Raw genomic sequence first — 26,175 nt, forward strand, 5'->3', positions numbered from 1 at the left:
ACATATTCTTATACAAGGGCTTTTACTTTTTGCATTTGTTTCTAAATCTAGAAAACACATTTTTAACCTGGTCAATTTTTCCCCCAAGAGAGCAAAAATGAATTCTTGGGCAACAAAAATATCTTTAGATATTAAAATTGGTTTTGGTCCTCCAATGTTCAACACTACTGGTCAAAATCTTGTTCTCAGGATTGAATTTCTTATAAAGGGGCAATTAAGGAATGTCTCAAAGGCTCCTAATGATATTAAAAAATTTTTGAGAAACATTAGTCTAGAATATTCCTCCACCAGAGATCTTAAGATATGTTGCCTCACTTTTTATTCAGAATCACCTCCTCAGTGGGCTCTTCCCTGACCACTGTAGCTCAAGTTTCAAAACTTACTCAAGTCTCCTCACTTTCTACCTTCCAACAATTAAATTCCTCTTTCCCTAATACACACACACATACACACACACACACACACCACAATGTAACCTGCTTTATATTTTATCTGTTGTGTTTAGTAACAGTTTATTCTACTAGAATATAAGTTCCATTAGAGGCGAGCTATTGTCTGTTTTGTTTACTATTATATCCCCATTCCTTTCATGCAGTAGAAACTCAGAGTATATCTGTGAATGAATGATTCAAACAACCTGAGAAGAATAAGCAAACTGTCTAATGTGCAATGAGTTTATTGAAAATAACTAAAATACAGTTAGAGTCAATAAATTGTATCTGTGATCTTTTAGATATCTAAAAAATATGAAATATGTATTATAAACAGGAATAAAGTTTCTGTCTAACTGGTAATATATTCAAGTGGAAAAATATATTTAGTTTAAGCTCTGGCTTTCAGATAAAAGACAGGTAATCAAAATATTTTTGTGAAAAAACAGAGGAAACATATTCATTTTCTTAACATTATCTTTCTTTATTGACAATATAAGATACCACCATGTATAAAATTTTAATGTTTTATTTCAAATGAAAGTGAACACTGGATATGTAAGACTTTCATAAGAGAATTTCGGGTGCACAAAAGGTTTATAGATATGTTTAGTTAGACTCCCACCATATTTTAATGGAATATGACATATCAAAAAACCAATTGAAAATTAAAATAATTGGCAGTATCAGGCTATCACTACCACATAGCTGCCTTACATGAAGTTGAGTGACAGCTTTAACATCTGGAAGAATTATACGTTCCCTAGTTTGTTGCAGTATCTGATACTCTCTAGGATCTCATCTGCCCCTGGTCAACTGTTTAAACTCCATCTCTATCTTTCTCTCCTTGACTCTTTCATCACCAAATTTAGTTTCCATCTCTTCTTCCTCACAAACAGCCCTCTTCTGTCACCCTGGTCTTTTTTCTTCTTTCTTTCTTTTTTTTTTTTACAAAGCAACAAAACTCCTCAGTAGGCCATCTGTCTAGTCACAGCTCCTATAGGCCTTCTACTATGACTGCTTTTTTCTAAAATGAGTCCTTACTGTGAAACATAAACAAGAATTTTTCTCAAGCATGGCATTTCCTACAATTTGTTTTTAGCGATTTTTCTGTCAGGTTTGCTGCATCAAGCAAGGCCTGTATTAGCAAAATTTATGCTGAAGCTACAATCTCACCAATAGTTACAATGTCTGAAGTACTGACTTGGCACTTGGTATACACTTTTTGTCATTATAATTGCATTCTGTCTCCTGACTGGATAATACTCTTTAGGACAAAGCTATTTATTTCATATATTTGGGGAAACAAAGATACAAGCAGAAAGTAAATAAAAGCTTTTAATCTGTTAATAACTAAGATCTTCCTCAGCCAAAGACTTATTCCCTAAATGGACTAACAAAAGAGATGCAATTCTGAAAAATTCATGGAAAAAAAAAATAAAAACAAAACAAAATGTAAAAAGTTAGCCAAAGATAAACAACACTAGAATGAAAACATACAAGTGGGATAAAATAATCATAACAGAATTCTGCAAATCTAGACTATTTTGGAAAATGAATGTATTATATATGACATTTATTATCAAAGCTTGGCAGTCCCATCACCTAGTCCAGTGTGAAAACAAATTAAACATACATTGGACCTTCATATTTTATATTGACCCTGATTGCTCCAGTTATTGGGGTAAATTCAATGAGATTATATTTATAAAATAAAACAAATACATTTACAATACACAAATAAAATCATATGGCCAGCCCCTTAGGAACCCATACACATAAAATAAAATACATGAGCTGCTGATTTGATTGTTCTCATTTCACTGGGAATAGCAATTATCTATTGCATAAAATAGGTCATATTTGTTGGCTCATAAAGTCAGCAAGTTTGAACACTTGTTTTGGATTTTATAAGTTTGGCTCACCTTTTTTATCTAGACTTCACTGATACATCTGTTGTTTATCTTTTTGGTGAAGCTCAACCATACCCCATTCTTCTAAGCTTATAAAATCTGATTAGTTATCTTTCCTCTCAGTTGTAAAGCTTTTAGTAAATGCCCATTTGAGCTAAATCATTAAAGTAGAAATGCTTAAATTACACATGGTCACATGTTAATCTCAGATAAGAAGAGTTTCAGCAGATTAGAAATAATAAAATGAAATATCAGAATTTTACTTCTTAAACAATCACAAAAGTATATCTTCTCTTACCTGAACTGATAATGTAGTATTAACTCCACTGATTTACAGATGTAAGTAATAATGATAGAATATTAACTACACATAAAACATAAGTAGTATGTCTTTTATTTTATTTTTTAAATCAAGTCTGGTATTTAATGCTGTGTTAAAAAATAACATTGATTGAATTAAAATTAGTTATTAATTTAAAAATAATATTTTTGGATTTTCTTATATTTATGTTTGCTATGCTCTCATGATTTGAAAAACATAGTTTATTATCACACTAATATGAAAATATCACATATCAATTGCTATTTAAAAAAAATTCTTGTCTGCAATTAAAATAATGACAGAATTTTTAAGATAAATATCTATTAGCAGACTTCCTGCTTGAAACTTTTCAGTTGTATAATCTTAATTGGTTAAACTACTTAGTTTTTATAACCCACAATTCCTATGTAAAAAAATATCTATGACAAACCCAGTGTCTAGCCCAGAGTAAGTATTCCATAAGTGGTAATTTTGTTATAAAAAGCATTAAAATAATGCATTCAATTGTGTCTAACAGTCAAAGAAGAATACTGAATTTTAATATCTTCAACAGTTCTATATCAATTACAATGGTGTTGAGACTCATATAACAAATATCCGACAATAGTGGTATTAATTAGGAGCCCATTTCCCCCATGTGATTAGATTTGGATCTAGGCTTTCCATGATTGGGACAGCCACTTAAGGAAGTCTTTAAAGGATACAGTCCATTCTAGATTTCTCCACCAACAATCTAATTAAGCCTGTCTTTGCTTGTTTGTTCATTTTTGTTTTAGTTTTTTACAATAGTAATTTCTTAGTTTTCTTCTTGGCATTGGTTCATGATCCAGAGAGATAGGTGGGAATCTTATAACATTTTTGTCCCTAGGCTCACTAAATGCCATCTTATTTGTCAAGTTTGAATCACTTACTTTAAAAGTATGGAAGTCTGTAATATATATGGTCACCTAATCTATGACAAAGAAGGCAAGAATATACAGTGGAGCAAAGAAAGTCTCTTCAATAAGTGGTGCTGGGAAAACTGGACAACTACATGTAAAAGAATGAAATTAGAACACTTCCTAACACCATACACAAAAATAAACTCCAAATGGGTTAAAGACGTAAATGTAAAGCCAGACACTATAAAATTCTTAGAGGAAAACATAGAACACTCTCTGACATAAATCGCAGCAAGATCTTTTTTGACCCACCTCTTAGAGTAATGAAAATAAAAACAAAAATAAACAAATGGGACCTAATGAAACTTAAAAGCTTTTGCACATCAAAGGAAACCATAAACAAGATGAAAAGACAACCCTCAAAATGGGAGAAAATATTTGCAAACGAAGCAACTGACAAGGGAGTAATCTCCAAAATATACAAATAGCTCATGCAGCTCAATATCAAAAAAAACAAACAACTCAATCAAAAAATGGGCAGAAGATCTAAATAGACATTTCTCCAAAGGAGACATACAGATGGCCAATAAATACATGAAAACATGTTCAACATCACTAATTATTAGAGAAATGAAAATCAAAACTACAATGAGGTATCACCTCACACCTGTCAGAATGGCCATCATTAAAAAATCTACAAAAAATAAATGCTGGAGAGGGTGTGGAGAAAAGGGAACCCTCTTGCACTGTTGGTTGGAATGTAAACTGATACAGCCACTATGGAGAACAGTATGGAGGTTTCTTAAAAAACTAAAAATAGAACTATCATATGACCCAGCAATCCCACTCCTGGGCATATACCCTGAGAAAACCATAATTCAAAAAGACATATAAACCTCAATGTTCATTGCAGCGCAATCTACAATAGCCAGGACATGGAAGAAACCTAAATGTCTATCAACAGAGGAATGGATAAAGGAGATGTGGTACATATATACAATGGAATATTACTCAGCCATAAAAAGAAATGAAATTCTGCAATTTGCAGAGACATGGATGGACCTAGAGTCTGTCATACAGAGTGAAGTAAGTCAGAAAGAGGAAAACAAATATTGTATAATATCATTTTTATGTGGAATCTAGAAAAACGATACAGATGAACTTATTTGTAAAGTAGAAATAAAGACACGGAGGTACAGAATGGATGTATGGATACGGGGGGGGGGATGAATTGAGAGATTGGGATTGACATATATACACTACTATGTGTAAAATAGATAACTAATAAGAACCTACTGTATAGCACAGGGAACTCTACTCAATGTGCTGTGGTGACCTAAATGGGAGGGAAAACCAAAGAGGGGATATAGCTGATTCACTTTGCTGTACAGCAGAAACTAATACAACATTGTAAAGCAACTATACTCCAATAAAAATTAATTAAATATATATATATATATGGAAGTCTGCAAAGCTGAATATACAGTATATATGTATATCCCTATGTTCATATATTCTAGCTATGGGAGACACATCACCATATATGAGGGTGTAAACTTAGTATGTAATGTTATCCTGGAAGACAGCATAAAAACATTGCTTACAGAATATAGGTGAATACTTATAGGTGAATACTTGTGACCTCACCCCACCAAAAAATTAATATGTTGAAAAGCTAATGCTTAAGGTGATGATATTAGGAGATAAAGATTTTGGGCCATGATTAGGTCACGAGGGTGGTGCTTTTATGAATGGGATTAGTGCCTTTATAAAAGAGGCCCCAAAGAGCTAGCTCATCCCTTCCACTCCATGAAGATACAATAACCCAGAAGAGGGCCCTCACCTGACAATGCTGGCATCCCGATCCTCAGACTTCAGCCTCCATAAATGTGAAAAATAAATTTCTAATGTTTAAAGCACCAAGGCTGTGATTTTGTTTTATAGCAGTCTAAATGGATTGACAATAGGACATGCTATAAAACTAGGAAATCTCATGATATTAATGCCATTGGCATGTCTGCATTGCCATGGAGTGGTGTTTTTGGTCCTAAGGTATTTTCCATGTGCTATTATGTGATAGTTCATGAATTCTGTAAGCACGTATGTGGAGATGCTGGTGAGGTATGTGGGAGGAAGATTCACACTCCTCCCCAAAGATGTCCATGCCCTACTACCCAGAACGTGTAAATATCTTTTCCTGCAAGACTAATGGAAGTTTGCAGATGTGATTAAGATTAAGGAACTTGAGGTGGGGTTATTATTATAGGTTATTTGATATCCTAAAATTGGACAATCGTTCCTGACTAGGTCCCAAATATGAGATAAAAGAGGGAGTAGAGGTTCAAAGTTTGACAGGGGCTTAATCTGTTGTTCCTGGCTTTGAAGATGGAGAGAGGAGCTCTAGAAATGTGTGTGACCTCTAGAAGCTGGGAATAGTCCTAAGGTCACAGCCTGCAAAAAACCCCAGAGATTTCAGTGTGACCACCACAAAGGACAGGATTCTGCCAACAACATGAATGAGCAAGGAACCCGGCCCTTCTCTAGAGCCTGAAGAAGGAATGGAGCCCTGCTACACCTTGATTTTAACCTGGTGCAGACTAAAGCACTGCTTCACACTTCTGAGCTACAGAACTGTAAGATGGTAAATTTGTACTGTTTTCAACCACTAGCGTGTTGATAATTTGCTAAAACTGTAATAGAAAACTAATACCCGAGAGGAAAGGCAAACCACACATAGAGTATGTATTGATTGATTCTTGGAAGGAGAAAGAACTTGCTGCCTCCGAGATAATGGAGGTTGCCAGATAGATAGATGATTTCTTGGGAAATGTCATATTGAGTGTTCAACATCAACCTATTCTCTGGAAGTTTGAGAGTTCAGCAGTGGTAACAATTTGATTAGACTTGGAGAGAGTGATCAGTGCCCACCTGTTAACATGGTCACACTGCTAATGGAAGCATTGGGAAAAGAAACATTGGAATGACCATAAGAGAGACTGGCTGACATTTACAAAACAGATACACTGTTATTAGACTCACGTCTTCAACTGATGCTTTTTGTTGTGTGTAATATGAGAAACAAATATTTACAATGTTTGTTCTCATAATTTTAGTTGATATTTTCATTTATGTTTTGGTTATGTTGACAAATAGATAAAACAACAAAGGTATATGTCAGATCCTAATGAATTCATCAATGACTTTTTATTGAATTGGACAATAAGTTTAAAATACTCAAATATTTCCTCAATTGTTTTTGTGCTATTTAGAATGTAACAAATATAAATGAGACATTTTTATCTCAACCTAATCTAAACTTAGCCTCCATTATTAATATTTTCTTCACCACTTAAGCATAGAAAATCAACTTTAGTAACAAATCAAGTCATGATTTGTACCATTTGCTAATTTTCCCCATGGCATTTGCCCATCCTGGCTGATTTCAAGCTACCAATGTGATATCACTGACCATGAAGTTGGGAAGTTATGCTCAGTAACACAACATTTTCTGTCATTTCTGCCAGGTAGGTACAATAGATATATACAATCTCAATCACTTAGGTAATATCAAAATGTAATACATTATTAGAAAATGATGAATTTGAGTCTTTGTTATTTTAGTTGTAAACATTGTTTATTTAAGCTTATATAATTTTATTTTTAATATTGCTTCTATTTTACAACTGCCTCACATAAGTTCTGAAGACTTTCAGCCAAAGTTTGGCTCAGGTGTTAAGACTACTGATGACACATACACCTAGAGGGTATGGAGGCATTTATTTATTACATAATGAGGTTTTCTGGGAAAAGTAGGGTAGGTTCCCAAGCAGACATGAAACTGGCTTCAAAGATTAGGGAAAGATTAGCTTCATTTTTCTGTGATTAGGAATTGGGGATAGGATGACAATTCCCTTACACAGTCCAGGGCTTTTATTATTTGAATGTCTTTTCAGTGTCAAAGAAGGGTGCACCCAGACTTTTATTTTAATCAGCTGTGGGGCAGAAGAGGAAGGGTTATGGGTGAGGCTTGAAAACTGTCACCAGTGAAACATCAAAATAATGTCAGACTCTTGACAGGCAGCTTTCATGGGACATTGTGAACCAAGTCCAGCATGTGACTCCTTGTGTAGAAGTTGACAAGCTTCTGCAGATGATCCTAAATCAAGAACATGCTTTGAATCTGCTCAAATATCTTTAAAACTTCTGTCCTACAGGCTGTGTTTCACACTAATTTTTCAACCACGTAAGGTCCTATGAATTATTTCATTCTTTTTGCAACCAAAATGTCAGTTATTTTTGAACGTAGATGAAGTTTGCAAGAAATATCTCAAGAACATAAATTGACATTTATGTCCTAGGGTTCAGAAAACTTTCTAACAGTATCAGAGTCATCATTCAAGAATAGTTTTGGGATTTACATTTGTGATTTACATAAAAATTTACACACCTAGATAAATATATCTTAAAAGTCAAATATAACTTCACTCCTGCTACGGACTAAATGTTTGTGTTTCCCCAAAATTCATATGTTGAAATCCTAACTCTCAGTGTGATGACATTAGGAGGTGAGGCCTTTGGGAGGTGATTAGGTCATGAAAGTGGCCCGCATGAAAGGGATTGGTGACCTTTTAAAAGAGCACCCAGAGAGCTCCCTGGTCCTTTCTACCAAGTTAGGACACAGCCAGAAGACGGCTGTCTATAAACAAGGAAGCATGCTCTCACCAGGCATCGAATAGGCCAGTTACTTGATTTTGAGACTTCACATCCCCAAAACTGTGAGGATCATATATTTGTAGTTTAAGTTATCCAGTCTATGACATTTTTATTGTAGTGGCCTGAATGGACTAAAAGAGTTCCTTTGTTTGACTTTAAACTTTTTAAAGTTTTAATTTAATTTAAGTATTTTAAGCATGGTGTTTGGTTCATGGGTGGTCATCATATAATGTAAATTAAACTTCAATCTGAAAATGCAAATGGTGTACTTCTTATGTGAGAGATATTTAAATTGTATGTCCTTGACTAAGTTTAAATTGACAAAGATTATTCAAATGTGTTTTCAAAAAGTACTGATTATGTCCAATCTCTTTTAACCTGATATTCATGATACGTTTAGTTAACTAAACAGTTTAGTAGAGCACAGGTCAGGTGAATGTTGATTTTTTAAAAGGGCAGCATATGATATAGCAGATTTGGATTATGATGATGAAGATCTGAGAACCATGCTTATTGCAATTGTGTCATTTATTTTAAAGAAAAATAAAGTAGTGAATATATGACAAGCAGGAAGTGTCACAGTATAATATTTCACTGACAAAGTTGTTTTTATGTAAGATAATATTTATTGCAACTCTAAAGAAACATAAAGAGACTAGAATTTGAAGCAGTTAGGAACATGTTTTTTTTTTTTCTAGAGGCTACTGTTTTACATTGAAGTATTTAACAACTGTCTTCTAAAATTACTAGTTCATAAAATTATTTTCTTTTAAAGTATTATTCAGAAAATACTTAGAGCCTTATGAGAAATAAGATATTTGGGGGCAAGGGTAAGCACAAAAAACCTTATCAATATTTATTAAAAATAATAAAACTGTGCACACATATTCCTATTCTCAGAAACACAATTTACCACATTCTTCCCGTAATTCTAAAACTTATGCCTAGTAACGATCTGTCAAAAAATATTACCGTATTCTATTTTTTACTAATAAATTTATCTTCAACATTGCCATCAAGAGAATACCTATGATCTTAATCAATTGTCTTTTAGAGTATCACTGTTAAATGTTGAAAAACCACTTGGTAATTACAAGTGTTTTATATTCCCTTTTAAATCATATTTAGATGCAAAGGTTTGTTTCCTATTATTATTAATTATGAGCCAATAATATCCTGAAAATTAATTAAAGTCATGTTATTGGCTGAATGTCACTGCAGGCTATGGGTTCACTAGAAATGTAATATGTATATTGCTTTAAAAACTCACACTTATGTTATCGTACTTAGGTTCACATTATAGTAGCAATAGCAAGCATTTATGATTATGTCTGGTGATCATTAGTAAATAGTTGGATTTGTGGTCAGAAAAATATATAATAATCCACTTTTCTTTGTTATTTTCAGGTTAATGCCAGCAGAAGTCACATAATATATACCATATATTATACAATATGCATCATTATTCATGAATTACATACAGATAGATTATAGGTAAGATTTGAGCCTTATCAAGTTTGGTAACTTTAAGTTAATGTTTTTACTTTTCAAACTTCCAGTTGAACATTAGAGCACTTGAATATTTTTGTTTCATTAAAATACATGACAAATATAAAAATACTACTTTAGTAAGTAGACCAATGAATTATGAAATATACAACAATTTTGTGTAAGCTAACATGTAGGCATCTATAAACCAATGATATTTACTTGGAAGTTGTTGGAAATTGGGACAATTTAAATAAATCCTGGCACTTTTTCCAAGGCTATATGCAAGAAGTCTTTACTTCTGTGGAAAAGCATCTTCCTGCTGCCAATTAAAATTACCAAGTGTGAAGAGTAGCAAGATTATATTTGAATATATAAAAGTATTCAAATAGATAAGATGAAGTCATATGTCTTGCATATATGTCTAAATTATTAAGAAATTCAGTATATAAATGCAGAGGCATGAGAAACACTTTTTCCTGTGAGAAGAAACTCCCTGTTTTAATATTTGCTTCATTTAAGTTCTACTAGATTAAAGGACAGTTTTTAATCAAAGATATATAAATGTGTAATCAAATCTCCATTAACTCCCCATGTACCTCAGGTAATTCCAAGTGATTTAATCAATATTTGGCTGGGTGACAGGTTTTTGCATCAATGGACCATATGGTGTTATTAGTATCTATAAATAGACAATGGAATAATAAAAGTTCTATGTGGAGCACCAGTCTTTCAAATTCTAACTTTATGATTGCTGACTTTGAAGAGAAATTATTAAAAGTAACATTTTGTTTTAAAACTCACTATACAAAAAATGAGTTTTTTTATATAGTATGCCAGTTTTAAAAGTGTTTATAAGCCATCACAATATAAAGTGTGAAAGATTTAATCCTGTATGGGTATAATCACATTTGTAATACAAAATATTTATCCCAACAGTCTGAAATCATATATGTGTGTGTGTGTGTGTGTGTGTGTGTGTGTGTGTGTGTATATATATATATAAAACCTTGGTGTTTTCTTAATGCACTTAAAAATTTTAATAATCAACTAATTTTAGAAGTATGCATCAGAAATTAGGACATCTGCTGTTAGCATACTACCTTGGTATGGAGAGCAAGAACCCTAAGGAAATTATTAGGGCATACAGACACATAAAGGGTTTACCTTCTCACTCATGGTTCCTGCCACAGCAATAGGCCCTGGAATCCAGGTACGAAAGTATTTTTGGAAAATATTCCCTCATGTATGTGACCTAATTTATAAGTATGAACTGTTCACTAAAAGACAGTATGTGATTTATTTTTCCCCTTAAGCAAAATGTCCCTTAAATTTTTTATAAATTTTATATTTCCACAAATATAAGACCATGTCCTAGAGCACAATCATCATTCTAAATTTTTCCACAAATCAAATTTAATAAATCATATTTTCTTTTCCCACCAAACTGGAAGAAATTGGAGATATGAATAACTTGATTAACTCTCTGGTGATCTTTGAAAGTAAAATGAGGTGAAGAAAGTGTTCTCTGCTCTTTTTCTGGAATTGAAATGTCTTCTATGTGAAACTTATATTCCATTTCAACATGAATTTTATTTACTATCTAAACTCTTTATTTGAAGAGAACTTTACAACAACTAGTTTGTTTTTAACACGAAGACACTGTAATTCTTATCAAGTGTTTTAAGATTTGTGGTGGTTATGTGAAGGACTTCCATATTGCACTTGCAGATAATTGATGTTGCCAGATACAAAGGATGCTTAAGACCTAAGGATCTGGCTTAACCTAAGATGATCCATAAGAAAATGGAATTTATAAGCCAGAAAGATCTCATTTTTTGTACCATATTTAATTAAATTGATGCATGTGTGATGCTTTAAACACTGAAAATACAGAGATTTTGAAAGAATGTATTTATGACATTTAGTTATAAAGCCTAAATCACTCACACTCTAAAATGTTAGTAATCACTTTAACACATTGAGATATTGAGTTCCAGTATTTAATAAAGTGTAATTTTGCTTTAAAACAGTACAATCTTATTTAATTAGATTTCTCAAACCCTTTGAGGAGAGATTTTCCATTCTCCTCTATTTATTTATCCCTATTTATTTAAGGAATATTAAATAGTAATGAATCTTTTCTTATTAAGATTTAATTCATTTGCCTTTATGAAATGACACTATTACCATGTACCTTTCTTTACATGATCATTTGTGTGTGCAGACTAATAATGGTTTTCCAAGCAAATGACTGTCTGAAAAAAGTCTTGAAACATGTTGCAAATTATGTGTGTTGATAATCTCTTATGGTGATCTGCCAGATTTTTTATACTACATATTTCCCACCTTTGAACTTTTTTGTTTTGATTAACTTTTACTAGGTATCTAATGAATACTTTTAAGAAAGCTTTTTGTGTGGTATAGCTATATAATTCCTCATATCTGAGAATGATTTTCTGTTGCTTAAATTCATGAAAGAAAAAAAATGTCCTAATTTTGTATTCTTGGGTGTAGTAATTTTCCTTGTACTCTATGGAGGTTACTCCAATTGTCTTCTGGCACTTAATATAGTAGAGGAAAAAACCTACATCATACTATGTTTATTTTTTTTAAGTAACTTTTTAATTATTCTACCAGAATACTTAAAGGAATATATTTCCAGCTTTAATTATCATATAATTCATTTTTAAAAAAGATAAAAAATAATCTTCTCATGAGAAGCTACAATATTCTGTCTTACTTTCCCATTCTAAGACTTCTCACAGGCAAATATTTTTGAATTACTTTCTTTAGTCTTTTTTGTTGTTGTTACCTCCCTAACTCTACATAACATGATTACAATACTAGGTGTTGATGAATAGATATAAGGCATTATTTGCTGACTACCCTTAAAGGATATAATAATTTATATTCTTACCTACACCTTCCTGTCAACAATTCACATTTTTTGATATGTGATTAAGTTCTGTTGATGATTGTTGCATTTTTAAATAATATGTCGTCAAGAACTTTGAAGGGTCTAAGATTTTAGTTTACTTGTGAATTCATAAATTCACTAGCAACAAATTTATAGATAACTTTGCCAGAGACAAAGGAAAGTGTATTGGTTAATGTAATAACAGTAGCCCCAGACACATTATTCTTGTCCATTCCCTGAGCCCCAATTCCTACAGCTCAACACAATGAAGGCCAGATGATGCTTTCACATGCAGTGAGGTGCATTATAGATGAACCCTGACATTAGGAAGCCCCATCTTGTGTAAGGCGCTACTAGCAAACCTGCCAATCTTTATTCCTGTGAGAGTTATTATCTTATTATCCTAGATAGTTAAATCTGCTCAGAGGGAGACATTCTCTATCTTCTAAGGTTGCTTACTATACAAACAACCTTGAAAAGATTATCCAGAGCAAAAATGCTGTTAATGCCTTTTTTCAGAAGATATGCAAAACACACAAGAAGAATTTTCTCCTTACATATAATTAAAAGTCTATTTCTTTGCAAATGACTTTAAACATCTCATGATTAGCACTGTTAGATCAAGCAACTAGCACATTTATACATCTCTCCTCCACTCTCTCTCTCTTTTCTTTCTCATATGCTCTCTTGCTCTTATTTTTTCCTGCCATATTATAAAGATTTATGTTATTTACACTATATCCCTCAATTATATTTCTGTGCTGTTTTCGTTAACAATTCAAGAAAATTTTGAGATAATAAACTAAACATTTAGCTTGTCTCCATTTCCTTGAAAGACCCCATTAGAAAGATAGAACTAAATGCCTTACTAGTGAAGAAGGTTCAATGCTATTTTCAAGAGAAAACGTAAATGAAACCCTGTTGACAGCTCAAATAGAAACAAGTCATCAGCAACCAAGAATATATGGAATTTGCAACTGAAGAAAAAGCAAGAAGCATGACAACAATCTAAAGTTCTAAAATCCTGGGCAGGAATGGAATGAGACCAAACAGTGGAATTACATGAAATGTCTTATATACAGCAATTATGCCCCTCAGAGTCCCTAATAACCACCCTCAAACACCTCCTCCATTGTTATTCAAACTGAATAAGAAGCACAACTTCTACTATACTGCTTAAAGAAAAAAAATTTGTAAGGCTATTTTTTAAATAAAAAATAATTAAATGACTCTGGAGACCTTAGGACTTTAGGGTACAATTTATTGGAAAGGAAAGGAAGACTGCATTTCCTTTCCTGGCATTCCAGGAAAAAATGGATTTATTTTCATTAGCCTTTCCTGAAAGACCTTTAAAATACATATTACTGTTTCTGTAAATTAGGCTTAATTTTGCATGCTTAACTTTTTACAAGCTCAAAAAAATTTCCTCCATTATTTATTTGACTAAAGATCCTGTTCATTTTTTCTAATGTATATGTTAAGTAAACATTATTGTCTAACATCTATTTCACATACCCTATCTCTAGTTCTTTATTTTCTCAAAAGTAGGATGGCTTCTCAGATTTTCCCTCCACATTGCTACATTGTTTTGCACTGTAAATTCTCTTCTATATTGTTTACAGTATCATTTTACTTTTGCTCTTTTTGTTTTTATGCAATATTTTTTGCATCCTATTCATTTCTATTTTTATCTTGTTCTGTTGTCTTTTTTTTCCAATCTATTCTGTATTTTCTGGAAGTCTTCCTTACAAAAATTTTTCCCTAGTTTTTATAAAGCACATTTTCAAAGTGAGTCTTCTGAATCTTCAAGCTTGTTATTTATTTGTGTTTACCCATAATATTGTTTTATTTCTTTCTCTCTGTCCCTCCATCACTTTGTCCCTCTATTCCTCCCTCCCTTCCCTCCTTCCACCTTTCTTTGTTCCCTTCTTTAATTCTTTACTTTATCCTGACATGAGAAACTTCTGTCTGGATCAGGGTTTTAAGGGGCATTGAAGTTCAGGTTATTCTTTGTCTTTAGGATTATGTCAACCTCTTCCTCAAAACCTATAGCTGGAGTGCAGGGTAATTGCATCACTCTTTGCCCACTTTTTGTGTGTTACACTGTTTTACCTGAAGGGCCTGAAGGGACTTGAAATAAGATTATACTTAGTCTCCAGGTGAAGCACATGAAAACTGGACCCCTAAGTGCCTTCTGCTAGCAGGACTGTTACATCTCTGCCTCCAGAGCCTGTGGGCATTTTACATCTCAAGAGGAAAGCTCAACTACCAAAACATTTTATTTTTGCCCAGTGGTTTTTCTGGAAACTTCAACAGATAGCATCAGTTTTCTAGCTGGTAAAGATTCTTGCTGTATTAGGAAAAGTAAACATGTTGAAGGACAAATGATCTTCCTCACTCTAGGCAGATGATCAAGAATAGACCTATGATTGTGCTTATCAAGTTAATTTCCTCAGCTTAGGTGGGTCTTGGAATTTCATCTTAATTTCATCTGGTGGAATTTTTTAATAGTTTACCTGAATATTTTCATGTAAGATGTAAACCAATCCATACAAGGGGTTTGTTATCAAATATCATTTAAAACAGAAAGTTTTGACCATCAATTGAGTAATATAATCTAGAAATGAATCTGCCCAAATAACCAAATATTTAAACCCTTTGACTAGCACATTACCTTCCCAGGGTAATGTGGATGCAGAAAAATTAGGATGACTAAGACAAGAGCATTACTCACCAACCCAGTTCTACAAGGGTTCAGTCGTAACCCACTGCAGTTACTGACTGACAGTTATACTCTGAGAGGAATTTAGGGCAAAAATAAGATGAGGCACTCTGTACTTTGGATGCACATGAATAGGCAGACCTCATAGATAGTTAGATATGTAAATCAGGAAGAATTTTTTTTTTTTTTTTTTTTTTTTTTTGCGGTACGCAGGCCTCTCACTGTTGTGGCCTCTCCCGTTGCGGAGCACAGGCTCCGGACTCACAGGCCCAGCGGCCATAGCTCACGGGCCCAGCCGCTCCACAGCATGTGGGGTCTTCCCGGACCGAGGCACGAACCCATGTCCCCTGCATCGGCAGGCAGACTCTTAACCACTGCACCACCAGGGAAGCCCAGGAAGAATTTTAATGACCTCAGGTTCTTGCATCTTCCCATATACAGAAAAACACTAAAAATATTAACTTGAGACACCTGTTCTTTATGATTAGCAGTAATCTTTTTCTTTTGTCACAAGCATTTGAAATTATGCACCAAAATGTATCCTTGACTGCAAGTATTTCCTAGCCAAAAATTATACGTAAACTGGCTTCTCCCCTACCTCTTCAGAGCAGTTTTCTCAGTGGTAGCTGAGAGACTGTCTCTCAGGCTTTAGTCCTCAGTAAGACCCCGAATAAAACTTAAACTCACAACTCTTATGTTGTGTGCCCTTTTTCTTAAGTGGACAGTAATATACATTGGAATCTAAATGAAAATCCAAAAATAGTAATGAGAACTGCAGAACTCTCAGCAGATAACAGTTCCAACCAAACCCCTTCACTAAGGGACTTAGCCAAACTCTCGCATGGCTTCTACAAGCTTAAATCCATATTCCTAAAATAATCCAGACCCCCTAACTTGCGTGCCTGAAAATGTTCAAGGCCTCAAGGAGAATTTGCTATTTGTTCCAGCCAAAGCCTGGTGATAAGCAGGCCCCTGAGCTCCCTTAGAGCAGTTAATTTAGATAGCAATTACAAATCCTTTGACCTTTGAAATGTAAAGTTATCACAGAGAACTGTTTCCTCAATGACCTAAGAGTTGTCTGTTTGAAATGGAAACATTCAGGAGATAATTCTCACTCATAGCCCTGTAAGAGGATAAAGGCCTAACTGGGGTATGTCATGCTCCAACTTGTACCACTGCAAGTTTGTTTCTCCTCCAGATAAGTGCCAGTTAGCAAACCTGGATGGCCTGTCACATAGACCAAACCCCTCTATTCACCATTGGTGTCTTTCTCTTAGCACACCCTAACCTTTAAAAACTTTCCTGTCTTTTGTTTTGGTGAAGCTGAATTCAGTTCACACTGGACTCTCTCCCCTATTGCAATGGTTATTGCTGAATAAAATCTGTCCTTATTGCTGTAACTAGCGTCCAGCTTTATTTTTCTTTGACAGTGAACTTAAATTTAATTACAGTGCTAATTACATGAGTTGAGAGTTTAAGTTTTATTCAGGGTCTGACTGAGGACTATAACCCAGGAAACAGCCCCTCAGTAGCCCTGTGGAAACTGCTCCAAAGATGTAGGGGAGGAACCAGTTTATAAATGATTTTTGTCTGGAGAATATATGCAATCAAACACACATCTTGGTAAAAGATTACTGCCATTCACAAGGAGCAAATATCTCAAGTTAATGATTTTAGTGTTTTCTATGTATGGGAAAAGACGTAAGACTCTTGGTTCATTAAAATTCTTCCTGAGATATACATCTAACTATCTAAGGGGCTTGCTTGTCTAAAGCACAGAGTATCTCATCCTGCTATCATCTTTTTCTCTGTCCAAAGCGCTGAGTGCCTCATTCTGTCATCTTCTTAATTTCCTCTCAGAGTGCACTGTCCATCAGCAACTGCGGTGGGTTACAACTTAATCCTTGTGGAAATGGGTGGTGAGCAATGCCCTTTGTTCTTCTTATACAACAGAAAAAAGTGATCTTGGTAAGGTGACTACATTATAGGTATATATCAGTAAGTATACATTATGAAAAAAGGTCAAGAGATACACTGACTACATTTTTTAACTGCTTCCCTTTTACTTAAGAATTGCAGTCATGACTTTCTCTAGATCTTTTCCTTCAGTATGTTAAGTAAGCTTGGTGTCATAGTTTTAGATATAAAAATAAACCTTAACTTCTATTTTGGTTACACAAACCAAAAATATCTTGGTCAAATACAACAGCCGTAAGTTTAAAATTTATTTCTCATGTTGGAAAGTTACGGATAGACTGACCCAATTTTTTGATTTACTTAGTCAGTTCTGAAGTTCTAGGATGCTCTAGTATGTTCTTTTAAATCTTCTGCTAGTGAGTGGTACACCTGAATTATAAAAGTTGAAATCTTAGCTAGAATTTGCCCTGCTTCTTCTTTATCCTTAATCAGCCAAGAAAGGATAACATTACAGAGCTACAGACATTAAACAAGACCACCAATGGAAACATGTAGAACAGATACAATGAAATGTGGCAGTTCTGGCATGGAAAGACAATGGAATAGCCTTTTGCCTCAAAATCAAAGAATCAAATATGCACATACACACACACATGAACATGCATACAAGACTTCACCTTTCCTCCCCTATTTTCTTTATTGTATGTCAAGCTTATTGTAATTGCATTATTTCAGATTTATTTCCTAGTTACTGTGTTCATCTTTAAATATGTATAGTAAAAGCTCCCCATCTAAAGCAACATCTAAATGTGGGGAAACATTTATAAAATAGAAGAGCACTCAGAAATTGGAAAAAGTATAGTGCAAAAAAATTTGGAAAATCTAACATTATTTTTTCTTAGGCTGAAGTATAGAGATAGAAGATGGGGAGTAATTATGTCTCCTTCTACAAGCCTTAACAATTGCAAAATAATTAGAAGTTTGTTCCCCATCAAGAAGTGTTACAATAGGTTAAAATATGTTAAGCAAAGAAATGGACACAATCTAGTTATTCTATATCTTAAAACGCAATAAAGATGTTTTCAGGACTATCTTGTGAGTTATAGGTTTAAAGTGTATGTAGAACATAGACTTAAATGTATAAACTGTCTTCTGCCACAAGTAAATGGCAAACATTGTCACCACCATTTTTAAAAAAGGGCTTTTTAGAATTATATATTACATATATTTGTGTCTAGTGCTAGGAACAGGAGAGACATACATGGAGAGGAAATTATTACTATAAATTTTTACACATTAACCTATTTTAAATTCTTCATTGAATGATTTTTATAGAAATGTGCTTGGGCATTATCTAACTCCTCCAGTTGTTATGGTGATTGAAAGTTCCAATTTGTGGATTTCTATAAGGCTGTTAAACACTAAATAAAGAAACCAAATCTTATACTATGGTAGTAATTCAAATAAACCACAGCTCCATTTAGAAATTTGTTCCTATTAATATTTTAATTGTTTTATTATCATAATATTAGGAACATTCACATGTGGTGATTCTGCTTCTATGCCTTATAATTAATGGTAAATAATAGAGAAACTTGTAATCTTTTATACCTTCTCACTTTGGACAACTTTAGTAACATCTTTGATATTTTTATCATTTCCATAGTGCTGTACAAAAATGTATCAGTGAATTTGCATTAGTTAGTTACTGATAAAAAATCCTATATTAATAACAATGATGAAAATAGTACTTTTTAAAGTAAAATAACATATTTATATTTTTGAATCTAATACATCTGTGCTAAATTAGTAAGCTCATTCCTTTCCTTTTTCATTACTTCTAATAAACATCCCAACAGGGAGACTGAGTGCATGGTGCTTTGCATATTTATCAGGGTCTTCTACAGAGTCACTTTTAAGACTTTCTTTTACCCACCATGCTTTTCACTCAGGTTAGGATACCATTCAACATATATAGGCTGCTGGGAGAAAGATGTGGAGAATGTGTGGTAATCATGATTGGAGTCTCTTTACTTTGGGAAAGCAAGGCAGTAGAAGAAAGAGAAATCTGAAGGTTAAAGTCATAAACAAGGACTGTGCATATTAATTATATACCTAGAGGTAGGTTTCTGTTGTATTGAGTAGCTCAGTTTATGGAATAGCAATATAAGAACTCTTGAAATATTACTTTAGGTCAAGACACAAAAGTTGTTTTACCATAGCTTATACAGTTCGGTCTCATTTTCAGTTCATTTCCATGCAGGAAAAAGAAAAAAAAAAAAAAGCTGAATTTGTTTCACTCTCAGCTACATGATTCAGGGTATTTAACCTTCAAAATGATTGATAGTGACCTACTTTGAAAGAATAGTGGAAGGCTAAAGATGCTTTTTATGAAAAATTAGCCATTCCAAAGTTCTCCAGTATAGCTGCAATACAGGAAGCTAGGTCATCCTCAAGAGAGAATGAAAGAAAAAGTTGCTGTACTTGTACCGTAAGACCAAAAGAGCTGCCATCTGCAGAGTCAGGCACTGGAGTGTAATGACTCAGTTTAATGCTGAGCAATTAAGAGAACATCTCAAACATCTAGAGGCATCTTATTCTACTGACAGAAGCAGCACTGGAGAACATAAATATCACTGAATGAAGCCACGCAGCTGACCCTCTCTTGATGTCCCCTGTGTAGCTATTTTTAGGGCAAAGTCCTTTGGTACCCTTTTGGCTTTTCCGTGTCAGACAATGAAGGGTATGTGGGACTTAGGATTGAATTTAACAAACTTTATAGCACTGTCTAATATAGCATTGTCTCTTTCTCAGAGAACATAATTAGCTGTGGTTTTCTTTTTTAAAGGAGATGGAATAACAAAATATACTTTGCTTTTTCTCCTAATTTTCTTCTCTTGACTTTTGAAAACAGTAGAGCATTTTTCTTGCCTTAACCAGAGCAGGAAATCATTGAGTGTGTTGCAAAGAGGAAAGCAGGTGTTTTTCATGGGAAATAAAGGTAAAGAAATGGAGAAGGTGGCTAGGGTAGACTGGAATGGGAAAAAGTTGAAGTAACCCCTCCTGCCTGCCCCTCAGGCTTAAAATTCAAGAATCAAGAGGAAACCTGTTATCCAGGAAACAGATGCTGTTACATAAGCCTAGGACCTGCTGCTTCCATTAGGCCAGCTCTGTCCACAACCAAACCTCCAGCTGCAGCTCATCCTAGCTCAGGGCATCTCCCCCTCCATCACTGAAGGACCTGGCTGAGAGCAGATTCCCTGTGTGTGCTTTATAAATAGAGACTACAGTGTTTGTTCTAAAATTCCCATTGCCCTCTGATAGCAAATATTGTCTGTAACCTTTTAAGCCTTTGATATTCCTCTCAGAGTTATAAATTTTCTCTCTGAGCTATAAATTTATTTTCAGATATTGCAAAACAACAATGTATCAAAACAAAATCTCTCTTTAAAACAAAACAAAATAGGGCAATATTGCACAAAATAAAACAAAACAGAAAACACCTCACAAAATTCATCAGTCCAAAGGGAATGAATGTCAGAAAGACGGGCCAACACAGCTGCTGGATGTGGGAGTACTATCCTAACATCCTCCCTCTCCTGTCTTGTGCCTCCTTCGAATTTCATCACACTTTCTTCCATCTTCCTCACTTCCTCTTCTTTCAAATAACCTTGAAATAAATTTCAACTTATCAGTATTTAAAATTCATCTTGATTTTTTTCTGGTAAGGGAAACATTTTAAAATAGAAATCAATAATATCAGCAATAGCAATATTTTCAATAAAGATCACACATATCTACACAGATAAAAATTGTGAAAATATTCACTGGTTATGCGTACAAATGTCATAGTACTGTAAAATTAACCACAATTTTATATTAATGAGCATTCATGCTATAAAATAGGCACCTCATTAAGTTGGATACATCATCGTTATAAAGGCTAGTAATATATATTTGCACTTCATTAAAAAAAGCTGTGAGCCTTGTATTTTAGTTTAGATGCTTGAAATTTGATCACACAGTAAGCTACAGATTGAATGACTGCAATAATAGATATTTCTGAAAGATCATGGTTTTTCTATGATAATTTGCTGTATTTGGCAAAAAAAAAAAAAAAAAAATCACTCAGGTGTCCAGTATAGGGAGTAAACTTCTCAGGGGGTATGAAGCTTTTAATCAAAACAAGTGTTACTGGCACTTCTGAGTCAGGCCCGAACAAGGGTCCTCCTGCCCAGTGTAGCTTACACCAATAGAGGGTGACCTAGTTTGATTCAGAAGCTAAGGAAAGCTTTATTCTCTGATCAAAGAATGAAGAGATGCAAGCTCGCACTCTAGGGCCCAGGCTCTCTCAACAGGCAGTGGGCGGGGCTGCTTTATAGGTATCTATCCCTTAAGGAGGGGGAGGGGTGGAGCTCTCTCTGGGCAGGAGCAGTTATGCTGCTCAGGCTCCCTTTCCGCAGTGCCTGGCGGCGCGTCTCTGCATGCAGTCTGCTGCCGCCATCTTGAATTGAGTGTCCCAGAGCTGCGGTGTCCGGCGTGGTCCTTTGGCACTAGGAACTCTGGCCTGAAGTGCCAGGTGCAAGGCCTCTGCACGCAGCATCCTATGAGCGAGTGAGGCAGTGAGCACAAAGGAAAAAATAAGGTTAGATTTTATTTTATTACCCAGATTCTGTTTTCATTTCCCGGGAAATGTTAATGGGCTTTGCCTGTGCCGATGTTCCAAAGGAAGTGTTTCACCATAGGGAAAGGGTTGGATTACTGGAGGAGCTGGTGTTAGTAGAATTAGGTTTGGTCCACAAACCAATTAGCCCTTGTCCATCATGGTCCAGTTCTGAACAGATGAACCACGTTTCCTGGAGTAGAGGTTTTCATCCCCTACTGACGGAATGCTCTCAGTTGCCCGTTCATGCACTCTGCTTTGTCTTGAACAAAGGTTAGTCAGGCTTCTCTCCTCTCTGCAAATTCCTGAATGTTAACTTTCCCCAAGTCTGAGCAAGAGCTGAAAGCTCATCCTGGGCACTGGCTGACCACAGGGAGACACTGTTCCCGTCAGACTCCACCCATCATTTTCCCCTGCTTGCGCAACTTTCCCTTATAAGTTTTTGCTGATCTTCGTTACCCCTCCTCTCATCTGCGTAGGGAGATGCAGAGTTCTTGTAGTCGTGTTGCTCAGGGCACTTCAGATTGAAGTGCTGGTCGCGGCATCTCTGCACATGGTACACCATTGCCGTCTTGAATTGAGGTGTCATACGCAGAGCTTCTGCGCATGGCCTGCCAACTTAGGGTGTCGGTCTGTGCTGCAAACTCTAATCCAGTGTGTTAGGTGCCAGATTTCTTCACATGGCTCCCTATGGGCAAGTGAAACTAGACTAAATCCCAAAGAAGAGGTTAGTCCTCATCTTATCACCTAAATTCCATCTTATTTTTCCTGGAGACTCCAGGGGTCTTTGCTGGTGACACAAGGAGGTTAAAGAAATTTTCTGAGTTGAAGTCGTGAGTGATTTGAGATAATAGAGAAGTATTTATAAAGCAATTTGTGTATAAATGTAACAGTAGTGGCAGTTTTTCGAATGAAGTGGATGTGGAGAAGGACATAGGGTTGAGAGTCCAGGATGGGTGACTGAGAGGCTTGAATTTTTAAAGCTGGCACAGAGAGTTATTAGGCAGGATAAAACATGTGCTCGTGCTTCAAGTTGAGGGTCGGCCTATTCTGATTAAGTTAGATGCTATCTTCCACATATATGGCAATAATTAAAGAGTTTGGTAATACATAGTAGTGCCTGCCTCAGTATATAATAAAACATTATTTGGATAATACAAAACCAATTGTTAATGTCTTTTCTATAATGTCTGAGCTTTTTTTCCATAATAAGTATTCGTTTTTAAAGTAAAACAAACCCCAAAAAAGCTAACATTTATAATTGACTAAATGAAACAAAATATTACCCTAGAAGCATGTTTCAACACTGCTTCATTGTCAGATTTTAGAAATTCTAAATCTGGCCACCATGTTTGCAGGTTGTAGTTAATAGCAGTAACTGAGAAAGCTGCTGAATCCGTGGTCAATTATTATAGAATAATTTTATGACAATAAGTAGGAAAATATTCTCAGAAGGAATGTAAAAATATGTACATCACTGTTTTTATATGCACTTTCCAAATAAAGTGACTTTGAAGAGTAACTTTGTGTACTTATCAGTGAACCTATATACTCAAACGTCTTTAATGTATTGGAAGGTAAAAACAAGGCAAGTTTTATATATAATAAAGAAAACAAAAGCAGAGACCTTGGTATAACTTCTGAATTGAACAATAATAAACTTAAAAAATTATTTTATATTATACCAAGAGTAGAAATCTTGGGAGTAATTATTCCCAGATAATAATTTTGCAAAAAATCTAAGAACATATAAAAGCATTATTATATTATTGATTTCTTAACTCTGTTTTTAATTTTATGGCAAGAGAATTCTCCATCCTTTTCTATAAACAAATTGGGTTTTAATTTTTGGTTTAATTTGCATGTTGCTATCTACCAGTGAGGTTGAGCATCTGTTTGTATATTGTTTAGCTCTTCTGCTTTCTCTTTCCATCAATTCCCTATACATATTCTTTGCTCACATTTTTACTTTTTTTTTTTTTTTTTGACCACGCCACATGGCTTGTGGGATCTTAGTTCCCTGGTCAAGTATTGAACCTGGGCCATGTCAGTAAAAGTGAGTCCTAACCACTGGACCACCAGGGAATTCCCATTCTCAACTTTTGTTGGATTCACATTTACTTCTTATTGATTCCAAGGTCTTAGTATATATTAGGTAGTAATCTCTTGCCAGTATTAGACATTGCAAATAGCTTCTCTGTTTTGACCAATATGCTTGCTTTGTCTATGAATATCAATGGAATTTGAAAAAAATCAATCTTCAATCATTGATTTATGAAGCCATTTTAATGATACAGAAATATTAAAACTAATTAAAATGAAATTTAAATTTACACATTTTGTTGGTAAAAATTTTTAAATGCAATACAATCAAGTGTTGATGAGGATAAGTGAAAACAGGAAGACTTGCATTTAGCATTGGACTTTACACTTGCTCGGCCATTCTGGAAATATTCTGGTAATTTTTATTGAAATTAAATGTGCACATATTCTATGACTAGAGAATAGATTTGAGTACTTATTTGAGTCCTTATTGTCATGCAATTGCTCACAAAGAGACTGGCATGTGGATATTTATATGATATTAGTTGTAGCATTCTAGGTATTTATCAATAAGAAAATGAATGAGTGTAATGTACACATAAGATGGGTTACTATGGAGGACTCAGGAGCAGTATGCTATATTTAAATATAGAAAAAAGATACACTTAAAAACACAGACTTAGGTTGCTTCCATGTCCTGGCTATTGTAAATAGAGCTGCAAAGGATATTTTGGTACATGACTCTTTTTGAATTATGGTTTTCTCAGGGTATATGCCCAGTAGTGGGATTGCTGGGTGGTATAGTAGTTCTATTTTTAGTTTTTTAAGGAACCTCCATACTGTTCTCCATAGTGGCTGTATCAATTTACATTCCCACCAACAGTGCAGGAGGGTTCCCTTTTCTCCACACCCTCTCCAGTATTTATTGTTTGTAGATTTTTTGATGATGGCCATTCTGATTGGTGTGAGATGATATCTCATTGTAGTTTTGATTTGCATTTCTCTAATGATTAATGATGTTGAGCGTTCTTCCATGTGTTTGTTGGCAATCTGTATATCTTCTTTGGAGAAATGTCTATTTAGGTCTTCTGCCCATTTTTGGATTGGGTTGTTTGTTTTTTTGATATTGAGATGCATGAGCTGCTTGTAAACTTCGGAGATTAATCCTTTGTCAGTTGTTTCATTTGCAAATATTTTCTCCCATTCTGAGGGTTGTCTTTTGGTCTTGTCTAAGTGTCCATCAACAGATGAATGGATAAAGAAGATGTGGCACATACATACAATGGAATATTACTCAGCCATAAAAAGAAACAAAATTGAGTTATTTGTAGTGAGGTGGATGGACCTAGAGTCTGTTGTACAGAGTGAAGTAAGTCAGAAAGAGAAAAACAAATACCGTATGCTGACACATATATATGGAATCTAAGAAAAAAAAAAAAAGTCATGAAGAACCTAGGGGTAAGACAGGAATAAAGACACAGACCTACTAGAGAATGGACTTGAGGATATGGGGAGGGGGAAGGGTAAGCTGTGACAAAGTGAGAGAGTGGCATGGACATATATACACTACCAAACGTAAAATAGATAGCTAGTGGGAAGCAGTCGCATAGCACAGGGAGATCAGCTCGGTGCTTTGAGACCAGCTAGAGGGGTGGGATAGGGAGGGTGGGAGGGAGGGAGACACAAGAGGAAGGAGATATGGGAACATATGTATATGTATAACTGATTCACTTTGTTATAAAGCAGAAACTAACACACCACTGTAAAGCAATTATACTCCAATAAAGATGTTAAAAAAAATAAAAATTTAAAAAAAACAAAAAAAACACAGACTTGACTAAAATGGAAGATGAGACCTACAGCGTAACACTATTTTTATTAAGCAATGTATAGATAATTTTATATGCTTTTTCTAGGATATACACATATCTAAGAACATATATTAAATACATAAAATCATAATTATAGAAATATTGGAATGTGAATAAGGGTCAAACGGAGATGATGAAGTAAAATAAAACAAGAGGGGAGATTTGTTAGTCAAGATGATACTAATGTTCCAAGAATTCTTTGCGTTAGTATTTTCCTATAGTTACCTACATTCTCCCCCACACCAAAATTAATAATAATAAAAATAGGAAGAGAAGAATGGAAAAGCATAG

This window comes from Monodon monoceros, unplaced genomic scaffold, assembly GCF_005190385.1.
Source record: "Monodon monoceros isolate NGI ecotype Baffin Bay Population unplaced genomic scaffold, NGI_Narwhal_1 Super_Scaffold_12, whole genome shotgun sequence".
In the NCBI taxonomy this organism is placed as follows: Eukaryota; Metazoa; Chordata; class Mammalia; order Artiodactyla; family Monodontidae; genus Monodon; species Monodon monoceros.